Genomic DNA, 12,756 nt, shown 5'->3' on the forward strand with positions numbered 1-12,756 from the left:
TAGGGCCTGACTCATAGAAAAATAGAAAACAAGTGGACCTAAGAGCAAAAAAAAAAATGTTTATTTATAACTCCAAAATTAAAGTCTGAAGCTAAAGCACGCTCTGATCATATGGGGCTTTTGTTTGATTGGATGATTAGTTTCATCTCCTATGGTTTCTCCTGCCCCCTCTTATTTATGAGGCTACCTATGCAAATGGCTCCAAGCAACACTGTCACATTCTTTGAAACACTTGTTTTCCTTCAGCAAGTATTTATCTAGTGCCTACTACATGCTGGGCACTATGCTAGGTGCTAGACTAGCACAAACAAGACTGATAATGTCCCTGCCCTGTATGCCTTCTACCAAAGTGGCAGGTAAGGGCCTCATATATTTTGATTCTATTTCATTCTATTCTATTCTAATAGACTTAGACTTACATAATAAAATAATAACAAATATTATTTCAGTAGCAATTTTTAATTAACAAAGTATTTTCACAACCAGTATCTTATTTGATGTTCAGAAAAAGCTCCATGGGAGGGTGTAGAGAAAAGGGAATCCTCCTACACTGTTGGTGGGAATGTAAATTGGTGCAGCCACTATGGAGAACAGTATGGAGGTTCCTGAAAAAACTAAAAATAGAACTACCATATGACCCAGCAATCCCACTACTGGGCATATATCCAGACAAAACTGTAATTCAAAAAGATACATGTACCCCTATGTTCATAGCAGCACTATTCATAATAGTCAAGACATGGAAACAACCTAAATGTCCATCCACAGATGAATGGATAAAGAAGATGTGGTACACATATGCAAGGAATGCCACTCAGCCATTAAAAAAAAAAAAGAATGAAATAATGTCATTTGCAGCAATAGGGATGGAACTAGAGATTATCATACTAAGCGAAGTAAGCCAGAAAGAGAAAGACAAATACCATATGATGTCACTTATATGTGAAATCTAAAATATGACACAAATAAACTTATCTATGAAACAGAAACAGATTCGCAGACATAGAGAACAGACTTGTGGTTGCCACACGGGAGGGATGGAGTGGGAGTTTGGGGTTAACAGAGGCAAACTATTACATATAGAATGGATAACAATAAGGTTGTACCATATAGCACAGGGAACTATAGTCTGTCATGAACCATAATATAAAAGAATATTTTTAAAAAAGAATGTATATGTATGTATAACTGAATCAATTTGCTGTACAGCAGAAATTAACACAACATTGTAAATCAACTATACTTCAAATTTTTAAAAAAGCTCTATGGGGTAGGAAAAGGGGACTAGTTTTACTGATGTTATTTTACAGATGACACCGTCAAGACACTGAATGTAATGACATTAGCGGACATTGTTCCTAAGGGACTGAGACTCACATGGGGTGGGGGACCTGGGACAAGGCAGGGGAGAGAGCACGAGCTAGCATCCAGTGGAGAAAAGACAGTCCATACACACTACCCACCATCACTGTTTGGAAATCTCTTAGGCTGGTTTATTTGTTCATTTCTGACTTTTACAGGACACATGCTGATGTAACAGTTTTATTTATCACCATGTCTGAACCTCTTGCCTTGGGAGGTCTGTTGATCAAGGCTACCATGCTCATCTTAAACAGATATCCTTCTCACTGGCATTTGGTGGGAACACCCCTCTCACCAGGTAACTTACCAGCCTTGCAAGCAAAGGACACGATCTTTGCCCAGACAAATTTACCAACATCACCTGCAGTAGTGTTTACACCCCTCGAAGACAGACACTGTGGCTTCCTTTTATGAACTTCTATGAAAAGCTTCTAAGAGCATTAAACAAGTGCATTCTTGAAGAGGTCTCTTTAAGATCAAATCACAATAATTACACAGAAGAATATATTTTCATTCGGAAAGGATACCAAAGTCCTGAACACTAGATACCCAAAACAGAAGGAGGAAATCCCATGAAACAAAATCCTCAGGACTGACTGTATTTATGTCTGTATCTTTATGTTATTAGGCAGCTGGCCCAGCCCTGGACTGTCCAGCCAAGGGCTACCATTCAAGAGGACGTGTATGCACTCTGCTCCACAATGAGTCAGAGTGGGAGACTTCTACTAGGTTATCTAGTCTGATCAGCCCCTTATGCAAGACTTTTTTTCTCTTCGGTTAAAGGAGCGATATTTGTATCCCTTTGTGGTTTTTAAATTCTGAAGAAATCCAAAGAAATAACAGAAAAACAAAAAAAAAACATCAAAGCAAGGGAGTGTCAACTTGGTCAAGATAAGCATGTGCAAAGCAGGGGCTGTCGCTTCCATTTCCTCTCTGGATCTGGGGGTGAACAAAAGCAGCCGTCAGATGGAGCCCAGGTTAATCTTGAACGTTTCTTGCTTAATTTGACTATTTAAACTTTTTAATTTTTTTTTCTCTTCTACATCTTAAAAGAAGAGTGGAGTATTTTTAGATTAAAGAAGTACCATATTTTGTGAGCAGGTGGAGAGCTAGAAAATTCCAGTCACCAGGTGTCACACTATCAAACAGCACACCAGGTGTAAAAAGTGGAAAAATAACCTTCTAGGGTATCTGGGGAAAATTCCAAGAAAGGCTAGACAGTGATTATCCTAACCCCTGGCAGCCATTTTGCTTTGCAACTTGACTACAAAGAAAATATGACTATTAAAAAGAGATGTGTTGGGGCTTCCCTGGTGGTGCAGTGGTTGAGAGTCCGCCTGCTGACTCTCAAGGGGACACGGGTTCGTGCCCCGGTCTGGGAAGATCCCGCATGCCGCGGAGCGGCTGGGCCCGTGAGCCATGGCCGCTGAGCCTGTGCGTCCGGAGCCTGTGCTCCGCAACGGGAGAGGCCACAACAGTGAGAGGCCTGCGTACCGCAAAAAAAAAAAAAGCCCCATGGGATAGGAAGGACAGCTAGTTTTAATGACGTTATTTTACAGATGACAAAAGCCCAAGGAGTAAGCGAGTGGGGTATACTTAGAAACACGTGAACTGAACTAGAAACATGAGTTTCAGGAAGGGGTTGTTACCTTTGGAGATCCAGGAAGGTAAGGAGTAGGGTGGGAAAAGGGAACTGAGGTGACTTTAAGTTTATCTGCAACATTCTATTTATGTTATTTAAATAAAATACAAAGCAGAAGGGGCAAAAGGTGAACTTCAATTAATTCTTTCTGATAAATAAACAGTTTTTCCTCTATTAGACTCTGCTTTTCTGCATTTTGAAAGATCTTTTCAAAAAAACAAAGGAGAAATATGCAACAAAAAAGGAACTAATAGCCTTTAAGAATATTTATACTCCCCTCTGTTTTCATGACGTATTACAAAATCAAATGTGATCATCAAAGTGGAGATTCTAACCTAGTAGTAGCAACAAGCATTTATAAACTATCCATTCCTTTTATTTTCTTTTTCGTTCTTTTCCTTTGCTTTTTTCTTTCTTTTCTTTTCCCCTATACTCAGCAATTAAATTATTCTAAATTATTCTGTTATTTTATATAACAGAGCAAGTTGTTTAAATGTCTTCATCCATTCATAGATTAGAGTGTCCTGAAGGCAGGGCCTTTGTCTCAGTCACCCTTGCATATTTCAGGGACTGGCATCACATCTAGTTAACAGGTACATAATAAATGTTTGCTACAGAACACACACACACACGCACACACACACAAACACACAGGAGACTTAATTCTAAATGGTAGTAGCAGTACCTATTTCATTTATTTTTTAGTGTCCTGCTCTTTCATTAGGATTCAGTAATTTAAAAAAAGAAGTAATTTTAAAAAGAAACACCACCACTCAGGATCAAGTCACAATGTCTTTTAAGTGTGGCTGTCTGAATTACAAGTCCTCCTGAACTTGTAAGCAAGATTTGGTTGCATTATACTTGGAGAAAAATGAGGACTTGGTATTGATTTTTTTCCGCCTTGATCCAAAGAGAGTGCAGGTGTTTAAGCACTTATGAAATTGATTGACTCCCCTCTAGCAGCCAATTGATAATAAGTTTAAGCTTCAGAGTGAGGTTGTAAAAGGTTTGATTATATTAACAATACTAATAGTCATGGGTTCATAAATCTTAAGAGAAAGGATGCATATGTCACATATAATGCATGAAAAAGTTGTTCTTTTATCATGGATAACTCACTATTGTGCGGAGACCTAGTTGATCAGCTATTCCATTATTTGAATAAGTATCTGATGTCTTGTTTTCTTTCAAGAAGGCAGGTGCAGGATGAAGCAGGAAGCCTGCCAAGAAAGATGATAAATTACCATTTGGTGCTGGCGACCAGAGCTCTACGATTGCAGGGCTGCCAGGAATTAAGAGGGAGAGTAACCAGAAACGAGGAGGGAAATGACTTCTGACTACAACTTTAGAGGTGTTTGCTTTTTGTCCTCATTATCTTTGTGGTATTTTAAGGGTCTCTGTTAGTTTTGTGACCTGCAAAATGAAGTGTTGTTTTAAAACAACCGTACACAACCTCAAAATATTATATTACACCTGCTAAGGTCAAATACTAAATCATAGTTGAGAGAGAACTGATCAGTGGAAGCAAATAAATGGCCTAAGTAGACAAACGACATGGTAAAGCAAAGGTGCAGTGTGGCTGCAGCTTTGTTTGGGAGGGACCTGAACTTTGTAGCATAACTTTGTTTGGGCTGAACTCCCAGGAAGCATTCTGCCCCAAGCCAAACTGAACAGAGGTGTGCTCGGATTGTGTTTCACCCTCCAAAACTCTGAAGAATTAAAAAATAACAATAGTAATGATCATAATCACGGTTTTTGGAATAAGTCTGTTCTGTGAACATCTCCTGCCTACAGGTTATCTTTTCTGCTATCCAAGTTTATAATTCAGTGTTTAATATTCATGCAATGACAATTGGAATCACCATTGGCCATAGCTGTTCTTCATTTATTAAATTCAACCAGGATGTATTGAGCAACTAAAAAGTCCCTGGCACTCAGCTGGGTGTTACAGATATACAGATGGAAGACCCAGCGCCTCTGAAGTCATGGTCTAGTTGGGGAGAAACAAATCCAGGGCAGTGTGCTCAGCAATATGGTAATGATACAGGGAGTGTAATGGGAGGGCCCCTGGGGAGCCAGGCAGGCTCAGGAAAGGGCTTCCAGGAGTGGCAACATCTGAACTGGGAAAGAGTCGGGGGTGGGTAGTTACTCGAGGCACTGGGGAAAGAATGAGCTAGAGAGGTAGAGGTGAGCAACATAGCCCTTTTCAACACTCCAACTTTCTGAATGAAAGTGTGGATGGCAAGATGTGAAACTAGAGGTTCTCAGGAGAGGCTCTCCACAAAGGATTCTGGATTTCAGATTAAGGAGTTTGGAATTTATTCTGAAATTAATGAGATATCCCTAAAGGACTTTGACCAGGGGAGCCGTGTGATCCATTAGCATTTGGCAACAAATGTTTACAATACAATGCGGTGGGCACTCTGACAGAAACATGATCTAAGTACTATGTGAACACAGAAAAGCAGCTCTTCACTGTGGGTATGGATTGGGGTAAGTCCAAGATGGGTTTTAGAGGATCAGTAGGAGTTCACCATACACAAAGGGAATAGATAGCATCTCTACTGGATGACAGCGGTGGGGGAGAGATTGAGAGAGAGAGAAGGAAAGAAAGAGAAAAAGAAACAGAAAAGGAGAGAAAGAACAAGAAAAATAAAAGAGAGAGAAAAAGAAAAAAATTTCAGCAGTTTTGAAATATTAAAGAGAACCTCAGATTAGATTTTGATTATCAGTTTTCTGTTAATAATCATTTAGCAACATCTAGATCTTACCAATGAAAATAAATCCAAAACATGTCAGATGATAAATAAAAGGAATTGTAACCATTTCGCACTTTATCAAAACTAAACTTGTTACCATTCTTCAGTTATGGCAATATCTGAGTGAGATAATTTCAACAGTTTCCCAGAGCAAGGTAGCAAAGCATTATGAAACAGAAGACAAAAACAAGGACCCAGAAATATGATTTATATTATTTGCTTGGCCAGGGACAAAGCAGTAATTCTGGAAATATTTATCTGTTTTTTATTTTTTTCTCAGCTCTAAACAGCAGGACGGCACCTTATTATGTGTCACAGAATAGCTATGTAACTGTATGCAAGCCACAGTGGCCTGCCCTGAAAAGCTGGGTGCTGGGTGGGCTCCTCTCCATTTGGGGTTCAGCACCTACACCTGTCATTTGTACTCTAAACTGATAATCAGTTGTTGCCACACTTTAAGTACAACCATAGATGAACGACAACAACCAGACAAATAAGCCACATTGAAATAGTCGTTCTTGGGAAGATACAGTGTTTAGATGCAATTCCCCACAGAGGTGAGACCAAATCCACTCTTTACATTTCCCGTGTGTCAGCCCTAGACTGTGGCTTTGAATCAGAGTGAGAGCAGAAAAGTGAAACAGAGAAGAAAGAGACCCATCTGCTGGGCGGCTGGGTCTGCCCCTTACCACTTGGGTGACTCCAGCAAGACAATGTCTCTGAGCCTTGGTTTACTCATCTGTAAGATGGAGACAATAATGTCTATTTCACCGGATTTTTATGAGAGAAAAGGAGATAGAGTAAGTAAGGCACTTAGAACTGTGACTAGTGCTTAGAAAGGGTTAAGTAAACTGAAGCTCTAGTAGAATGACCACGAGGCTGGATCGCTCTGACCACGATGAAGAGAAAGGACACTGGAGGATGTGGGCATTCATGGCCTACGGATCCCCATTCAAATTCTGTGCCTGACACTTATCACCAGGACGTGCATTGCAATGGCCTGATTTCTTTCCACCGTGCCAATACCTTTTGATAACTTTTTCAAAATCATTCTTTCAATAATAAACACAGCAATGAATACTGGCCACACGGTGCTATACCTGCCACCCTAATGCTGGAGGGCATGTCTTAACAATGTAATTTCAGCTCCACCAGCAACTCTGTGTTGTTCTGGGCTCGTCACGTAACTGTCCTGGCACATTCTCCCACCTATGAAGTGAAAGGTGTGGACTCTCTAATTTCATGATTGTACCTCTGTTGAACTTATTAATATTCAGGAGGCAGTGTCTAGAGATCTAAGAGGTGAGAATAGGAGGTGGTATGGGAATAGGATGACTCATCTGAGCACGGCTTTAGACAGTGCTGTGGAACAAACACAGGTAAGAAGAGGAACACACTCTTCTGGGACAAAACATTGACCGTGACTGTGTTATATCTAGTTTGCGAGCCTCATAACTGTGTTGACCTTATAAGAGACACAGCCAGTCTGCCCACTGTAACCATGTTTAAACCAAGGAAGAGGATGCCAAGAACACTGAGTGCTTACTATGTGCCGAGTGCTGTGCTGAATCCTTTCATCCCCACAGCAGCCCACTGGACAAACTGAGGCCCAGGAGCCATCTGTCACATCCATAAAGATCACGCAGCTCGTCAGCAACGATCCCAGGCGTCTGCCTCTGAGGCCTGTGCAGCCAGCCATTAGGTTGAACTGCCCCTCGTGAGAAACTGTTCTGAAAACTTGATCTCATTTAATGCATTTTCAATAAAAAGTACCCTTATATTCTAACGCACTGCCTCTGACACCTGACATGGAGACTGTATGCAGTGGGGTTCATTTTCCTACAGCAAATCAACTCATAGGAAATAGTGTCAGGTCAAGACAAGATAGAACTGCAGACCTTGAATCACTGAAAGTCTCTTTCTCTAAAGAGAATTTAGAGACCCGTGAGTCTGAACTCCTCCTTATATACAGGAGAAAAGTAAAGCCCAGGGAGGTAAGTAACTTAGTTCCCCGGACACAGCTAATGAGAGGCCACAGTGAGAAGGACAGTGCAGGCCTCCTAACCAGCTGAGCGTGTGACCTGCCTTCTCTGTCTCTTGACTGTCACCCAAGCATGCCTTCTCCTTAAGTACTTTTTCCAGCCTCTCTGCTTCCAATAAATCACAAGTTCATTATATGCACACGTAAAGTCTCGTTTGCTCATTTGTTCCAGTGTATTTTTATGCCACCTGCGTGTTCCCAGCAGACACGAAGCAGAGGAATATTTTTAACACAGGTTGTTTTGCTCCACCTCCAACACCTGATGATGTTTAGTTGTTAGGACATTAGTCATTCCTTCTGTGCTGGTGTGACTCAGTCTCTGACCATCTGGGAGCTGGAATTCATGTTTCCAGCTTAGATCCACCAGCGACCCATTGGGTGACCACTGGGAAGCCTTGCCCAGGTTCAGTTTGATAAGAGAAAGAGTATGACTCTCCTCTTCCACTTAGGGTCACTAAGGTGTAAAAAAAAGGTAATAACAGAAGAATAAGAATGTGGGTTTTGTTGTTGTTGTTGTTTTTTGCGGTACGCGGGCCTGCTGTGGCCTCTCCCGTTGTGGAGCACAGGCTCCGGACGCGCAGGCTCAGTGGCCATGGCTCACGGGCCCAGCTGCTCCGCGGCATGTGGGATCTTCCCAGACCGGGGCACGAACCCGTGTCCCCTGCATCGGCAGGCGGACTCTCAACCACTGCGCCACCAGGGAAGCCCTCAGAATGTGTTTTGTGTACATAATATACTATCTAACTAAAACTATAAATATTTACTGGACATCAACGATTGCTTTTAATAGTTAGTTTAAAAATAAACACAGCAGGCTTCCCCGGTGGCGCAGTGGTTGAGAGTCCGCCTGCCGATGCAGGGGACACGGGCTCATGCCCCGGTCTGGGAAGATCCCACATGCCACGGAGCGGCTGGGCTCGTGAGTCATGGCCGCTGAACCTACGCGTCCGGAGCCTGTGCTCTGCAACGGGAGAGGCCACAACAGTGAGAGGCCCGCATAACACAAAATAAATAAATAAATTTAAAAAAATAAACAAACACAGCATTACATATTGGGCGTACTCTACTGTAACGGAGAGTGTGCCACTCTGCTAGAGGACACATCCTAACTGTAATTTTAACTCCATCACCAACCCTGTAATCTTGAGCACATCATTTAACTCTCCTGGCATATTTTCTCCTCTATGAAATGAAAAGTCTGGATTCCTTAATACCTAATGTCATGACAAAAAATCTGTCTAGTTTATTAATATACAGGATGCCGTGTCTAAAGGTCTAAGACTAAGAATAAGGAGGTGGTATGAGAATAGGATAATTAAATTACTTTAAGGAACCAGAAATTAGGGAAAAGAAGAAAGAAAATGAGGAGGGGAGGGGGAAGGGGAAGGGGAAGGGGAAGGGAAGCCCTTGTGTCTTACATGATAATTTCATGGGTCTGAAGCAGCATTAATATATCTGCAGTTTCAGACTGACACACTTGCAGAATTCCTCCGGATACTGGCTATTTGAACTAGGAAAGTTAAAGTCTGGAAAGCAGAAAGAAATGATATTTTTTACACCCTCATGGTGAGTATTCAATATGCTGTCCAGGGTCAAGAAAAATCCTCCCAAGAGCATCCCTCTGCTCCCCGCCCCTGCCTGCTTTCCCAGTTCAACTCTCCTTTCCAGACTCAGGATAAGATATTCCTCACAGCTTACTCAGGGCCAGAAAACACTCTACATGCTTTATCATGTATTCAATTATTTAATGCTCACAAGGACCCTAGGAGGTAGGTACTGTTAGTAGTCCTATTTTATAGGAACATAATTTGAGACACAGGGATATTAAGTAATATACCCACGGCCACACAGCTGTCAAACAGCAGAGCAGGATTCTAGCTTAGAGTAGTTGCAATGTCTGTGCTGTTAAGCACATACTCGACTGTCTCCAATGAGATGCTCTTGTGTCCTTTACATGTGAGATAGGTAATCTCGGATTCATTTAGGCTGAGTCTTATCTTTAAACTGAGGACAAAAAAATCCTACCTCCCTGGGTTGTAGTGAATATTAAATTTGCTTAATAGCTGGTATATACAAAGGGCTCAATATTTTTTTTCTCTTTCCCCTAAGATGCTCAAGTTAGGGCTCTCCATTTCTCAGCTTACAGAGCTATCATTCTTCTTGTGTGCCATTTGCTACCCTTTCTCATTGTGGCTGATTTGGAACCTGATTTTTCATATATTCGTTCTTCTGGGCATAGAAAAAGATGTTTGTTTTCCTGGTGTGTGTGTGTGTGTGTGTGTGTGTGTGCACGAGCTTGTTTCAAACCATATTTTCATTTGGATGGAGTAAATGAATCCTTCTCAAGGTTTAGCATTTGCGGTCTGAAAAAACAGAATTAGAGCCTTTTCAAATCTGATAAACGGAAGTTTCCAGCTGCTCTTCTTTCAATCTAGCCAAACACTTTATGCTCAGTTTGAAATTGGTCTCCTTTAGTTTCCAAGCTCCTAATTGATACACCAAGATTGAACTCTCTTTCCTCCAGATATCTTAACTGCTCGGTTCTAAATTAACTGCTCCATTCCATTTAGCATATTTTAGAGTTTTCTTTCATGAGAAAAGAGATGATGTCTGGAGAAAAAATAATCACTTTTTTCCCATCTATAGTTTATTTTTTTTAATTTAAAGTAAATGCCTTACCTAAGTTCATCTGGATTTCAATCCTTAAATTCCAACTCTATATTTTTATCAGCATCTTCTACATTTCCATTTTCCTGTGGCTGATATTCCAAAAAGAAGAAAGTTGTTTCTATGGTTATTTCATCCAGAAGCTTCAGGAATAATTATTGTATTGGAAAGTTTGACAAAAAAGAAAGAAAACAAGTTAACAGAATTAGAAAAGAAGACATATCTTTTAAACTATACAAGAATATCATGAATAACCATATACCAATAATTTTGAAACCTATATTAAACACATTAAGTTTTTCGGAAAATAATTTAAAGAGCCAATACTGATGCAAGAAGAAAAAAGAAAACTAATGCACCAACATGTTAAAACTATTGAAATTATATACCTAAATTCCTTTTCCTCCCCTACAAAACAGCCCTAAGCTCAGATAGTTTTATGCCAAACTTCAAGAGAGTCAATAATCCTGATCTTAAATAAACTGTTCCAAAGCACAAAACAATATGGAAAGGAGCCCAATTCGTTTTGTGAGGCTATGAGTTTATACCAAAAATTAGGTATAAGACATATAAGAAGAAAAAAATTAATTTTATTTAATAAAATAGATGCAAAAATCCCAAATAATAAAAATGTTAAAAAATAAAAAAACGTATCATGGGCTTCCCTGGTGGCGCAGTGGTTGAGAGTCCGCCCACCGATGCAGGGGACGCGGGTTCGTACCCCGGTCCGGGAAGATCCCACATGCCGCGGAGCAGTTGGGCCCGTGAGCCATGGCTGCCGAGCCTGCACATCTGGAGCCTGTGCTCCACAACGGGAGAGGCCACAACAGTGAGAGGCCCGCATACCGCAAAAAAAAAAAAAAAAAAAAAAAGGATCATGATCAAGTAGTTTTTTTTCCAAAAGTGAAGATAAATAGACATTTAAAAAATCCATTCCATTCATGTTAATGGACTAAAGGAGAAAAATTACATGTTCACCTCAGTATATATTGGAAAAAAAATTTAATGAATTTCAATACCAAGCCAATATTTTTAAAAAGTTAAAACTACAAATAGGAGAGAACTTCTATAACATGGTAACAAGCTACCTACCAAAAACCTATAGCAAGCATTATATTTAATGAAAAAAATTTCAGTCATTTTCTTAAATGTTGGAAAAAGACAAGGGTGACTGCTCTCATTATCATTCTCCCTAGTGTCTGTGGAAGCTTATAATACCTTTCCTAATTATCCCCTGTCCTCTGTACTAAGTCCATCTCTAGAAAGCTCTCCCCTGGGACCCTCCCCTTAGCAGAGTGGACTTCCCAGGTCATGGCTATCAAGTTTGGCCATGCCACATCCAACAGAAGCTCTAAGAGTTACCATCTGGTTCTGCAATTGCTCTTTTCCTTCTGCCATCAGAAGGCCATTTCTCAGACAGGGGCTGCTTCTTCCACTGGATCACAGAAGAAAGGAGATAGGACTGCAGCCAATCATAGCCAACTGTTACCAATGGGTAGGTGCGATTAAGAAGTTAAGACTTGATTTTGGAAACCTCTGAGATTTGAGAGTGCTTATCATATCATAACCTAATGAGAGCTGACCAATACAGTCCTGAAGGTCTTATCCAACATGAACATTTAAAAAAAATTAGATATAAGGGCTGCAAGAGAAAAGGAAAAAAATTCATAATTAGATGATATGATTTATGATAAAAACCCAATAAATTCAAAAAACTACTAGAACTCATACATTTCAAGCAGGTTGTTGCATATAAAATCAATTAAAACATCAGTAACTTACACTAGTAAAAACATAAAAATGACAATCATCCCAAAACAGTGGACCATAAATTCCCATCTCTTATGTGTGGGCTGCCCATAGCGACTTCTTTCCAAAGGGTACAGTACAAAAAGGGGGATGAAAAGAATAACTTCACAGTGGAGACCCCTGACAAACACTACCTCAGCTGAGTGATCAAGGTCAACCTCCACATTGATAAGTCATGTCGACAGCATCTATTCTTGACATGATGTGATGAGAATGGGACTTTGCCTCTGTGATCTTCCTCCTCAAAACCCACAACCCCAGTCTAATCATGAGCAAAAACATCACACAAACCCTAACGGGGGGACATTCTACAAAAAGCCTGACCAATATTCCTCAAGTTGGTCAAAGTCATCAAAAATAAACCCCACTTCAGCCCATGTATTAGTCAGGTTTACTGTGACAATTCTGGGTAACAAACAACCCCGCTCACAATGTTTTACAACAATAAGTATTTATTTTTCACTCTCCAGCTCATA

General features: G+C 40.5%; 1 long non-coding RNA gene across 1 annotated transcript; it reads right to left on the bottom strand.

Moving 5' to 3' along the window:
- Positions 1-4,180: 4,180 nt before the first annotated feature.
- On the bottom strand, positions 4,181-12,163 carry LOC309812085. Its single transcript, XR_014295285.1, has 3 exons — positions 11,834-12,163; positions 10,484-10,614; positions 4,181-4,224 (listed from the first exon to the last, which is right to left on the bottom strand). It is a non-coding gene; the product is annotated as an uncharacterized lncRNA (long non-coding RNA).
- Between the last annotated feature and the right edge of the window lie 593 nt (positions 12,164-12,756).

The sequence above is a fragment of the Mesoplodon mirus genome (genome assembly GCF_964341445.2).
Source record: "Mesoplodon mirus genome assembly, chromosome: 11".
Taxonomy (NCBI): Eukaryota; Metazoa; Chordata; class Mammalia; order Artiodactyla; family Ziphiidae; genus Mesoplodon; species Mesoplodon mirus.